The sequence below is a fragment of the Symphalangus syndactylus genome, chromosome 21 (genome assembly GCF_028878055.3).
Source record: "Symphalangus syndactylus isolate Jambi chromosome 21, NHGRI_mSymSyn1-v2.1_pri, whole genome shotgun sequence".
Classification (NCBI taxonomy): domain Eukaryota; kingdom Metazoa; phylum Chordata; class Mammalia; order Primates; family Hylobatidae; genus Symphalangus; species Symphalangus syndactylus.
Window position 1 is genome coordinate 60,075,327 of NC_072443.2, and position 13,232 is coordinate 60,088,558.

Sequence of the window (13,232 nt, forward strand, 5' to 3'; positions counted from 1 at the left end):
TTTAGAGAATTAATTGAATGAACGCGTGGATGGGGAGTTGGATGGAGGAATGGATACATGATGGTAGAGGAATGAATGGATGGATGAAGGGATGGTCAAGGAGGAAATAGAAAAATAATTGCAACTATTCTTTTCTTGGAGGTGCACTGGTGTCCAGTGAGCATGTAATGCAGGCAGTACTGCTAACAGCTAAATAACACGCCTGCATCAACTAGAGCTTGGCTTTACCTTCATATGAAAAAAAATATTTATTTTCCAAAAATAATTTTTAAAATTTAAAGATTTGAAAAAAGACAAAAAGAATTGTGACTTTTACAATACTTGACATTAGATGGGTAGAGACTTTGTCATCTTTCTACAGACCTGGATAATGGTTTACTGGGTGATGGTGTTGTTTAAAATATTTTTTGGTCTGTTTTTTGTCATTTTCCTTTGAGTCTACCTTCTATTTTCCTTCATAATCTAGAGATAATATTTGCCATAGCTTCACATGTAGACTGATTAGGAGGGAACTACAGTGAGAGTTTTATTTTAAACTTACGACTTTTTTTCATCACATCTTGAGATAGTCACATAAAAACCTTATGGACACTATTGATAAATTGTAAGAACATAATAGCCAAAAGCTTTTTCTTTTTCTTTCCTTCTTTTTTTCCTTCTTTGTGTTCATGGCTGTTCTTAATATTTATGCTAGAGGCTTGTAAAAAATTGTTTATTTTTATTTTTTTCTGTATCTTTTTTAACAGAAAAAAAATGACAGGGTAGTTAAAATTTACCCCTAAAGCTATGGAAATAAAAATAATCTATCTTCCAAGCCACCTCTATAAATGTTCTTTGAAATTAAATGGACTGTCTTGAAAATAAGATACTAAACTTTATGCCAGTTTCCTATTCACTCATAGATGTAATATCAATTGTGTCTCCTATTATTGCATTTCTAAGTCTTTTGTTTGTACAAAAACAATGTTTAAAGCATATCATCATCCAATACAGTGTCTGTAAGAAAAACAAACAATGATTGATTTGCATAGATATGAATGTTAATATCTTCTTCCTTGAATTTCTGGCTTGCATTTTTATTAAAAGTATGATATAAATATATATATATACATCTGATAATAAAACAGGGTATGAGTGCTGATACATTTTAGAGGCAAGAATTGATGAAGGATTGGGAGGTGAAGGATTGGTGAAAAATTAGGAGGTGAAGCAGTATAAAAATGAGTATGAAATCTTCTTAAAATATTTAGCATTACTGTAATAACTGTAATGAACTTGTGACCCAAGTAATTTATGGTCAGAGTGGTGTTAAGTGTTAGTAATAATAATGCTAGGCTATGCTGCAAGAACAAATAAACCCTGGTATTACCTTGGTATAACACATCAAAGATAGATTTCTCACTCTGGCAGCCTCTTCCATCTTGATTATGACATCTAGTATTTCTAGATCATTTCTAGATCACCAGGGCGGGAAGAGAGAGCTGGAGAAGGCTCACCAGCTCTTATTTGCATCAGCCTAGAAGGGACATGTACCATGTCCATTTACAGTTCATTGATGAGAACTAGTCGCAGTCTGAACCCTGAGTCCAAGGAAAGCTAGTGTTTTCATCACATAATCACGGAGACATAAGCCAAACTATGATTCTGATTTCAACCTGGACCTTGTGTACAACTTGAGAGCACATGCTTGTCCTGTCATTTCCTAGCCTATGAGTCTAGTAACATTCTGGGACTACTAACTCATACCTAGAAAGAGCTCTTTTCCTCATTCTAGATATCCTACTCCTACCACACACCACCCACACAGAGCAGAGGTTAGGGGTAGGAGTGGTGTAGTTCATTAACTGTCAGTTTTTTTCTTCACAGGAATCAGCATGTATGTGGGGGATTTTTAAAAATTTTTGTCTTTTAATCTTTCTTTCAATCCCTCAAAGACTGGGAAGAAGACTTGTGGCGGTTGAAGCATCTTTTTGCAGGATTCAGAAAGGAAAGGGACTAAACCAGTATCTATTTTAGCTAGCTGGGGAAATATAGTAACTCTAATATGTTAACAATTATTCTACATCACTGTCATCAACAAATGTATGCTCCATCCATCTATCCACCCCTCCATCCTCCATCCATCCGTCTAGATTGTAGTGGTCCTAGGCCAAGCACAGGGCCCTTGAAAGTCAAAGAAAAATCTCTTAGACCTGGTTAGTCTTTTCTTATTACCCTTCTCCTTCAACAGAAAAATTGTTTTGTCTATCTTGGTTTTGTTAACATTTTCATGTGCATCAACTCTGCTAAATTACAACCTCCTTAAGGCTTTGAAGGGTTTGAGTTTCATTCATTTCTGTATTCCCAGCATCAAGTCAAAACCTGACTCAGAAGGGGTGCCATAGATATATTTGGGGTACATGAGTGAATGCTTCTCTCCGCTCAGCCCTGCAAAACCAGTTTGGCTGGGAGCTGAGTTTGTTGCTCTAACAGCCTCTTCACAGCTTTGTCCCAGGAAGTTCTTTCCACCCTGAGGTCCCTGGCTTTATTAAATGAGTGATTCTGATGGTGGCCTCTAGATGACCACACCAACAGTCAGGACCGAAGTTGTTGTAAGAGTTTGCTTCGAAAAAAAAAAAAAAAATCCTATTTGATTCAAAATTTTCTATAGCCCTGTATAGGAATTAGCTTAGAAAAAAAAATGCACCTCCTTTCTGCTTTCTTTGTGTGCCTCTCTTCCTTCAGGCTACTTCCAAGTTGTCCTTTGGCCATCATCCCTCTCATCCATACTGAGATCCTACTTTTTTGTGGCTGGAGCTCTCAACTCCATGTCTCCTCTTTCTATTTTCCCCCAAATATTAGGCCCATATTTTCAACTTCTATCTAGACACATTGACACTATTCTACCCACACCTCATGCTCAGTTCCAAACAGAACCAGACTTACCTGTTTTAGTTAAGGATATGGTTTGGCTGTGTTCCTACCCAAATCTCATCTTGAATTATAGTTCCCAAAGTCCCCATGTGTTATGAGAGGGACCCCGTGGGAGGTAATTGAATCATGGGGGCTGTTACCCTCATGCCGTTCTTGTGATAGTGAGTGAGTTCTCACAAAATCTGATGGTTTTATAAAGGTCTTTCCTTGCCATTCACTCTCATCTTCTCTCTCCTGCTGCCCTGTGAAGAAGGACATAGTTGCTTCCTCTTCCACCATGATTGTAAGTTTCCTGAGGCTTCCCCAGCCAGGCAGAACTCTGAGTCAATTAAACCTCTTTCCTTTATAAATTACCCGGTCTCAGGTATGTCCTTATAGCAGCATGAGAATGGTCTAATACAGTTAAACATACCGCATTCTCTCTCCACTCACACTCAACACCCCAGAGTCATGTTCAGCTGTGCTCGTTTGCCATCCTCCTGCTTCCAGGGCTGGTCCGTCGTCAATGCTGTCTCTTCTCCAGGGTGACTCACCCATCATTTACTTTCACTGTTAGACCTTCATACTCTCTTCCTGCTATGTTTTGACTATATAACTTCTATCTCTTATTTTAATTTATTTTTAACTCTTCCTGTTCCTTCTAGAGAGTCCAGCTAATGACATTTATAAAATCACTTCTATACTATAATACTGTGAATGGTTCTATTTGCACTCCAAGTAACTTCCAAATACTAGTGTAGCATCCAAGCCTTTGGCCATCTGTCTCCAACCTTACCTCCACTCTTATAGTCTTTAGCCAGACCACACTACTCTTTCTTTGGCACCTAGACATGGCTCATGTCACTTCTTCCATATGCAGAGAAAGTTACTCAAATCCTTATGTGAAGACATTCTAGTTACTCTTCAAGTGCCAGTTCAACTGACTTTCCTAATCTCTACAATGGGATTCAGTCTTGCCTTCCTATAACTCCAACTCAGGTGTAGCAAGAAGATTTCATCCCAGGAACAAAATCTGGTTGGTTAATAAAAGCTGACTGGAGAATTGTTTTGAGGAGGATTCTGAGGCTGTATCTAGGCTCAATGGGAAAGATTGTCATGTTCATTAGCAATGTCTGTCTAGAGCATGAAAGAAGGATTGAGACATTAATGTTGCCTAGATGCCTTCTGTGGTCTCCCTTTGTCTTCTCTTATGTATGCAATGTCACTTACACTAATTGTTAAGTTCTTTAAAGGCATAAATTGTATCCTGCTGAATTATATACCCGATTCTTATTTTTTTTTTTTTTTTTTGAGAGAGAGTCTCGCTCTGTCACCCAGGCTGGAGTGCAGTTATATACCCGATTCTTGAGTTTACGTTCACCATGTCCTAAGATCATTAGACATTCCAAAATGTTTGTTAAATCAATCCCCTAATGCTTGATATGCTGTTTAGTTATAAAAGATCGAAGAGCTGTGAGCCCAGCTATGATTGCATTAATCAGGCAGCTGTATTACATTACAGTGTCTACTCCTTCAAGTATCAGTTTGCTAAGGAATCTGACTATGCTGACTTGAGAACTCCTTCTGCACTATTACCTCTGGTGATTAAGGAGACAAGGCACCACTGAATGAATGGATGACACCCAATACTCCACTACTACCTGTAATAGAATTAACTTTCAAGTAGCATTGATAAATTCTAGTTTTAGGCTTACTTTCCATAGGCCAACAAAGCAAGTTGTCAGCTATTAAGTCCCTTAACCAAAGTAAAAAGCCAAGAGCTGGCTTGAGATACACCTTAAAGGAAGGCAATATTGATCTTGCGATCCTTAAAATGCCCCAACCTTAAGATAATTTAAAAATTGTGCAAATAACTATAGGATTTTAACTTCTGGATTTTGTTTTCCCAGATATAGACCTCAAGTATTTCAATTTGTCTTATGACATGGTTTTCACAAGCTACTTCATTCTGCTCCCTCTCCTCTGAATATCTCTATCTGGTGATGTACCCAGAATTGGTAAATATTCTAGATGAAGCCTGACCAGTCAAGATCAAGGTCAAGATCAAGAATAATATCTCTGTGGTCCTGTACTCTATATTTCTGTCATTACAACCTAAGGACACATTTAATCTCTCAGTGGCTACATTACATGTATCATGAAATTGACGGACACTTGAAATTCCTCATCAGTAAAAAGTATCTTATTTCACCTTGAATTGGATAGGCCTTTTTCTCTTTGTCAGAAAATCTAGTGCTGTCTGGCCTAGTCTTTAAAGGGAAATTATTGGGAAATGTCAAGAGTGAGGTGAATGTCTGGGCCACAGTACAATGTCATTGAGATTCTATTTCCATCTCTTCATCCTTCAGCTCCACATTTTCTGTACTGGCTATACTCTCAGACAGCCTCTCCTCTCATGGAAGCAAGATGACTGCAGTATCTCCAGCATAAATTGTTCTCAATTCAAGTTTAACTGAAGAAGAAAAAAGCACCACTTCCTGAAAGTCCCAAATAAGCCCTGGAATTCATTTTATTAGCAAAAACTTGATTGTGTGGTCGTTTTTGAATAAATCACTGTGTCTTAGAGGATTCAGTGAGCTGACAGACCAGCCTGGGTCATGTGCCTCAGCACTGGAATTGTGCTAGGGACCATATGTTTTGAGTAGAGGAGAGGATAGTTCTCTTCAAAGAGGTGAGGGCACCATCAGCAAAAAAGCGGGAAAGATGCTGCACAGACCCCAAATAGCCAGTGCTCTCTGCAACACAATTATTCTTTAAACTTCCTAAAGGCAGAAATTATGGCTTATTAATTTTTTAACACCCCCATCCTACGTTTAACAAATGACACAATAAATGTTCCAGAACTGGTTGTTGATTGAATGAGTGCATGAACCAATGGCAGCAAAATGAGTAAATTTGAAATGGCTTAATGTTAAAAATATCTCTGTCTCTGACTTGATGCATTATATAGACCAAACTAACTTAAAAATGTCAACCATGTTTACATGAAAGAAAACAAAAGTATGAAAAACTTGATATGGCATTACAAGGACAGTTTTCTCTGCAGTACGAGTGAGGAGAAACAATATGTCTTAAGTGCAGAGAAAGCAGAACATTTTCATCTAGGACAAAAGAAATGAAAACAGAGCTTGACTGACAGCCTAGTAACATTAATAATACTTTGAAGGTAGAGAGCTGCTCTTACTTTAAACATCCCAGAGCAATTCTATCAGAAGAATAAATACTCTGTATTCCAAATTCAAACACTTTCAGTTGCCTTTGGTTGAGGCAATTGTATTCTGACAGCAACATGGCAGCTTTAACAAGCTATTTACATTTCTGTGTAAAATCTCAATATTCCCTAACTCTGATTCTATCCCCTCTTTCCTTTGGGGGTGCTTTATTTGACACAATGTGGTATTGGATCCTGTAGGTACCCATATCCCCTGGCCTCTTTACCACTTGACTGCACTCTGGCCTGACTACCAATTGCCATTCCTACATCTCCAACCAGGGTTCTCTCTTGACTGCTGGAGCAAGATGGCTGGCGGGCTGGGAGGGCCAGATAGTGAACACCTTTGTGAGCTTTCTTCAACCAGTGAGGGACTGGAATTGGTGGATAGAGCCTCCAGAGGGCTCTTGTTCACCTCCAATTGGGATGACTTGGAGATGTGATCTAACACTGACTTCCAAAGATTCATCAGAATTAAGCTCCAGTTTCCCATCCTTCCAACTTGCTCAATCACACACGAAATGGTTTTCTTCTGTTCTCTGCTTTACCTCCCCCTCACCTTCCAGTATCTTCTGAGATTACTCCCAAATAAACTACTTACATTTCAATCATTCCAATCTTGTCTCAGGGACTGCTTCTTGGGGAATCCAAAGTACAGCAGTTGTTTTCAAGGAAGAAAAGTTATTTTCAGCCCTTAGACTGGGGTAATCAAATATCCTCAAATCACGAAGGCAAGTGTCCAAGTGAGGACAGGGAAACACACAGGCATAGGTTGGGTGGGTAGCCTGGAGATGCGTGAGGATATGCTGCCCCTGAGGCCTCGACAATGGCTTTTATGGTGGGTTTGATGCCAGCCAGTGAGGGGAGATCCCTGGACAGAAGCAGGACCTCAACCCTAGGGAATGTTCAGGCTCTTGACACCAGTGGAAGAATTTAAGGACGAGTCAGAGAGTAGCGAGAATATAAGAGCTTTTATTGCAAAGCAAAAGTACACACTCAAGAGAAGAGTGGCCCACAGGGTATGAACTTTCCTTTATTATGGGTTTTCTTTAATTAGAGGGTGGTATTCATTAGATTCTATAAAAAGGACAGGGATTTCCCCGAAATGAAGTGTCATGCATTGTTACACCAAACCTGGGCATATTCAGAACTGTCATGGTGCTCATGGGTATGTGATTTAGCATGCTAATGACCATATAATTAGGTTCTAGGTGAAAACTGGGTCAAATCTAGTGCCATGTTGGATTTGGCCTGTTTTAACCAGCTTTTGCTCACATCCTGTTTGTCAGGGACTTATCAGCCCCTTGCTGCTACAGCTGCAGTTGGTTTTAACAGTTCCTTCTTCACCAGTCATGTCTTTTTTTTTTTTTCTTTTCTTTTCTTTTTTTTTTTTTTTTGAGACAGAGTCTTGCTCTGTCACCCAGGCTGGAGTACAGTGTCACAATCTTGGCTCACTGCAACCTCTGCCTCCTTGGGGGTTCAAGCAATTCTCCTGCCTCAGCCCCCTGAGTAGCTGGGATTACAGGTGCCCGCCACCATGCCCAGATAGTTTTTGTAGTTTTAGTAGAGATGAGGTGGGGTTACACCATGTTGGCCAGGCTGATCATGAACTCCTGACCTCAAGTGACCCGCCCACCTCAGCCTCCCAAAGTGCTGGGATTACAGGCGTGAGCCACCACGCCCAGCCTCATGTGAGTCTTTAATGGCTGCTTTGCGTTAGTTGTTCCCTCATGACTGTCCTGTGACCACCCTGTTATTCCTTTCTCAGGTTGAGATGCGAAAAGCACGGATGTTCTCTAAAGCATGAGAACTGGGAGCAACTGCAGTCAATTGACACCCCTGGATGGATGTTCCAGGGAGGAAAGTCCATGCCAGAGAGGAATGTGGTCCACAGTATCTCAAAGCTGGCTGTGAACCCAGGCGTGCCAGCTCTGGAGATCTGGCTTTGATCCAGGGATGGGCACAATTTTTCTGAAAGGGTTAGATAATAAATGTTTTAGAACTTGCAGGCTGTATTAGGGTTTTTCTAGAGGTACAGGGCTAATAGGATAGACGTATATATGAAAGTGAGTTTATTAAGGAGTATTGATTCACGCGATCACAAGGTGAAGTCCCATAATAGGCCGCCTGCAAGCTGGGGAACAAGAAAACCAGTCCCAAAACCTCAAAAGTAGATAAGCCGATAAGCTGACAGTGGTATAGTTCAGTCTGTGGTCAAAGGTCCAAGAGTTCAAAAGCTAAAGAACTTAGAGTCCAATGTTTGAGGGCAGGAAGCATCCAGCATGGGAGAAAGATGTAGGCTGGAAGATCCAGCCAATCTAGTTCTTCCATGTTCTTCCACCTGCTTTTATTCTGGCCGAGCTGCCAGCTAATTAGATTGTGCCCACCCAGATTGAGGATGGGTCTGCCTCTCCCAGTCCACTGACTCAAATGTTAATTTCCTTTGGCAACACCCTCACAGACACACCCAGGAACAATACTTTGCATCCTTTAATCCAATCAAGTTGATCACAGGCCATAAAGTCTCCCTTACAACTACTCAACTCTGCCTTTGTAGCAGGAATGCAGCATTTGACAACACCCAAACAAATGAGCATGGTTGTGTTCCAATAAAATTTTATTTATGAAAACAGCTTGGTTCTTTGTAGTTTGGTGATCCCTGCTCTAACTCCACTGCTTAACATTTTCATATAAAAGGTTGTTTTTGGATAGGGGAGCCCAATTGTGAGGTTTTGGTGTGGGTTTTCTGACAAGTCACACCTAATATGTACTTCTTTGTGGTGGGGTATTGGAGGATAGAGTGTGAAGAACAAGGGAATTAGGGTATAGTGTGGGAGGTAAGATGGAAGAAAAAAGAAAAAGCAGAAATGGGAACTGCAAGTTCAAGCATAGTAATTCAAGGAGAAGGTGGGAGAGAGAAGCACTAAATTCGGACCAATATTGTAGGGCAGCTATAAGTAGAAGGAACAGGTTTAAGAAATGCCATACAATTCAACTTTATAGGATTCGGGCTTTATAGCATATGTTGTAGAAGTCACATTTCATAAAAGTATGTTTTTCATTATATTTTTTATTACACATTTAAAGCACATTAAGGCCCAAACAGCTACTGAAGAAGAAAAAAATGGAGAAACATTGGCTTCATAAGTAATCACCTCAAATTTCGGGAAGGCTGTATTTTATGAAGACAGAGAAAGATGCATGGCTGTTGTCCTTCCCAGTTTTATACTAACTCATTCTTCTTCAGGGAACAATATTAATAGATGTTTTGCTACATTTGTCTGCTGTTGAGAGAGTAATCCTCCCCGCAACCTTTTCTTTTCTTTCCTTTTTTTTTTAAATCATGGATGTTTATTCACTTGCCTTTGAGTTGCAGGCAACTGTTTGGCATTTTTAGTCTGTAAAAAATCTGCTTTGTTGGGGTTTAAAAAAATAAAAACCATTTCAAGAAATTGTAGCTTGAAATTATTTAGGGCTCTGAGAATCTATGTGAAATCCAGTGATATTTGGCTGCATTTTAATTCTTAGTCTCTGGGGCCAGGCAGAGTTGGTCAGAGACAGCAGGGATGCCATGCACAGTTGCGAGGTTGTGCATTACACAAATGAACCTGGGGCTGAAATGTAGCCTGTGCTCTGCCTCTAATCCTTGTGCCCTCTGTCTTGGAGGAAAAAGCATTTTTTTAAAATTCTGAATGTGGTGACCACTTACAAAACGGTGGCCTTTGGGACCACTACTAGTCAGAGGTGGTGATTTTTTCTTATTTGTGTTTTCCAGTAGTGGAGCTTTGCAGATTGTGTATCATTGCATTTAGGATTCTGTTGATTATAGGATGCACCACTATTTTATGAACAACTAGGAAACACAAGACGCTGCCAACCAAATCCTGATGTGCCATTCATTGATTGTAAGACACATCTCAGTTTCAAAGATGCCAAAAAATGAAAAAGATACAATGCAGTAATTCATCTGCTGGAGACTGTGCACCTTTCTTCAATAACCATGAAGGTGCCAATGCGGATGAAGATGAGGATGAGGATGAGGTTGGCAAGCCTGTGATGGTGAGGTTGGCAAGCTCCAGGGAAGGTTTCCACAAGATTTTGTCTGTTTCCTGGTATAAACAGTATCACCAAACTCTCTGTTCTCCTACAGGATGTCAACTGATTTAAATTCTAATAGAAGTAGAAATGTGGAATGTTAGAGCTCAAGAGACCCCTGGGAGCATCTCATGCAGTGCTTCTGAAAAACTTACCCCCTTGGGGACATTTATCAATATCTGAAGAAATTATTGGTTGTCACGATGGGGTAGGGGTGCTACTGGTAGCTTGTGGGTTGAACCCAGGGATCCTATTAAACTCCTTCAATGCACAGACAGGACAGCCCCCACAAGGAATTATCTGGCCCCAAATATCAATAGTGTTAAGGATTGAGAATCCCTGATGCAGTGGAAGGATGTATAGCAGAGATATAAGAACCCAGACATTGGAGCCAGGCAGACCTGAGTTCAAATCCCAGCTGTATACTTAATTATCTGTGTGGTCTTGGGCAAGTTAATTAGTCTTGTTAAGTCTCAGTTTCCTCTTCTGTAAAATGAACATCATAGCCTCTATTTTAGAGGGTTGCTGAGAACATTAAATAAGATAATTAAGGCAAAGGTTATAAAGACAGCACAGCAACTAAATCTAAATTCAAATGCAGTTGTAAGTGCTTTTATCCATATTAACTAAATTGGCAGGGAAAGTTTGAAGTAGGGATTATTATTATCTCCATTTTGCAGATAAAGAAATTGAGAAAAATAACTTGCCCAGGTCATTCATGAGTAAGTAGTGGAGCCAGGATTTGAATCTAGATCACATGTTCCCAAGCAGCCCAATCCACCCTATAGTGCCTAAGGACTTAGGAAAAAGAGGCTGCTAGTAATATTGTTGTTAATATTATTCAACCCGAAGCCCCTACTTACAGATGGTAACTTGGCAGGTTTCCTCTTGAGAAGACAATTGACTTGGCAATTTCCTGGGTCTCCTGCCCCACCAGAGGATAAGTTTCTTTCTCTTTACCATGTGGCCTTTGTCAAGGAGCCAATACGGAAGCCAAAGTGGGGCACAGGAGAAAAGCCAGACCATACCCCTTGCTGAGTGACTTTGAGTATGTTTTGTGACTCTAGCTCTCTCACTGAGATATTGGGGAGGTAATCACATCTACCTCACAGGGTTGCTGGGGCAATGAAATCAGGTTTCGGCTAACAACACATACCTGGGCACTGGGCATGTGGGCTGAGCACCAGGGTCCTGGAGTCAGGGGGAGCAGCCCGCCATGATGACATCTGGAGGTGGAAGGAGCTGGAGAGTGGCTCTCGAGATGGCCTTGCCTGTCCCTTCTGGACCTTGAAAGGTCTCAAAGAAGTACTCCTGGAAACCATGGGAAAAGGGGATAGTCCTGGAGTGCCCTGGCTTGATTCTGCCTTCCCAGACTCACTGATGTGAGATGATGTCTCTTGCACTTGGCTTCATTAACCCTTACTTTCTGTTCCCACACACTCCCCACTTGTGCTCACCCTCATCCTCTCCCAGCTGTAGATTCATCTCCTGGAAGATCATTGAATCTGGCTAAGCTCTGGCATTACAGCAAATAGAATCAACTTGTTATGCTTACTCCTTCCAAATTCTCCACTGACACAGCTATAAATTGAATAGTGACAAAGCCCAAATAACCTGGTAGTCAAAACAATTCAACTTGAACTGAACATGCAGGGAATAGACAATACAGGAGGAAAAAAATCTAAAGCTTGATCCTCAAAAAGTGAATCTGTTGTCCACCCTCCCCTATGACCTTAAGCCTTACCAGGGTCTTGGACTGAACTAGCTGTGTGGGAGCTAGGAATACTGTGACTGAACAGACATGGTACCTACTGACCAGCTAAGACTGACTTAAGCAAAACAGGAATTTATTGGGTGACTTAACTAGAAAATCTAGGGGTACCACTGCATTCAGGTATGGCTGGATCCAGGGGCTCAGATATGACCATTGAAAAATCTCTCGCTTTTTGAGCTTTGCTTTTCTCTGTGTTGTCATTTTCTCAGACCCTCCCAAAGGGTGATAAAGGTCATCAGCAGCAGCACTGTGCTTACATAGGAAGCAGACTATGCCACCACCATAGTAATCCCATCAGGAGGAACATATCTTATTTTCAGTACATCTAGCAAAAGGCTTTGGTTTTCTCTTACTGGGTTAGTCAGGTTGTGTGGCTCTCCAGAAATAATTGTGTAGGCTGGGATATGTGTTCTCATTGGTCAGGTTTGAATTATATGGCCATCCCTGGAGTTAGGAGGGTGCATGGGGTCAGACTCAAAAATCATATTAGTTGAAAGTAAAAGAAGAGATGGGTTCTATAACCAGAAAAGGGGTTATGGACATCCTACAAAAGAGCAGGTGGCCCGTACAATATCTCCTAGCCTCGGCTTTCTTAAAATTTTCTTTAAAGATTATAACTTGATGTATACTGTTTGAACAGTATTTCTTGTTTGGTCTGATCTAATTTCCTGATGAAAAACTGGATAAACTCTTTCTGCTTTATTGGTTTATATGTCCACAATTACATTATATAATATCAGTAGCTTCTTTCTGATCTGAAAGTAAAGTTGAAGGTATTGTTTCCTGAACACTTATTGAGAGGTAAAGCCAGTGGGACTTCTGGGTTGGGTGGGGACTTGGAGAACTTTTCTGTCTTACAAGAGGTTTGTAAAATGCACCAATCAGTGCTCTGTAAAAACGCACCAATCAGCACTCTGTAGCTAGCTATAGGTTTGTAAAATGGATGAATCGGCACTCTGTAAAATGGACCAATCAGCAGGACATGGGCGGGGACAAATATGGGAATAAAAGGTGGCCACCTCAGCCAGCAGTGGCAACCCGCTTGGGTCCCCTTCCATGCTCTGGAAGTTTTGTCCTTTCACTTTCCACAATACATCTTGCTGCTGCTCACTCTTTGGGTCCACACCACCTTTAACAGCAGTAACACTCACTGCAAAGGTCCACAGCTTCATTCCTGAAGTCAGTGAGACCACAAACCCATCAGAAAGAACAAACTCCGAACACACTATCATATGCCAA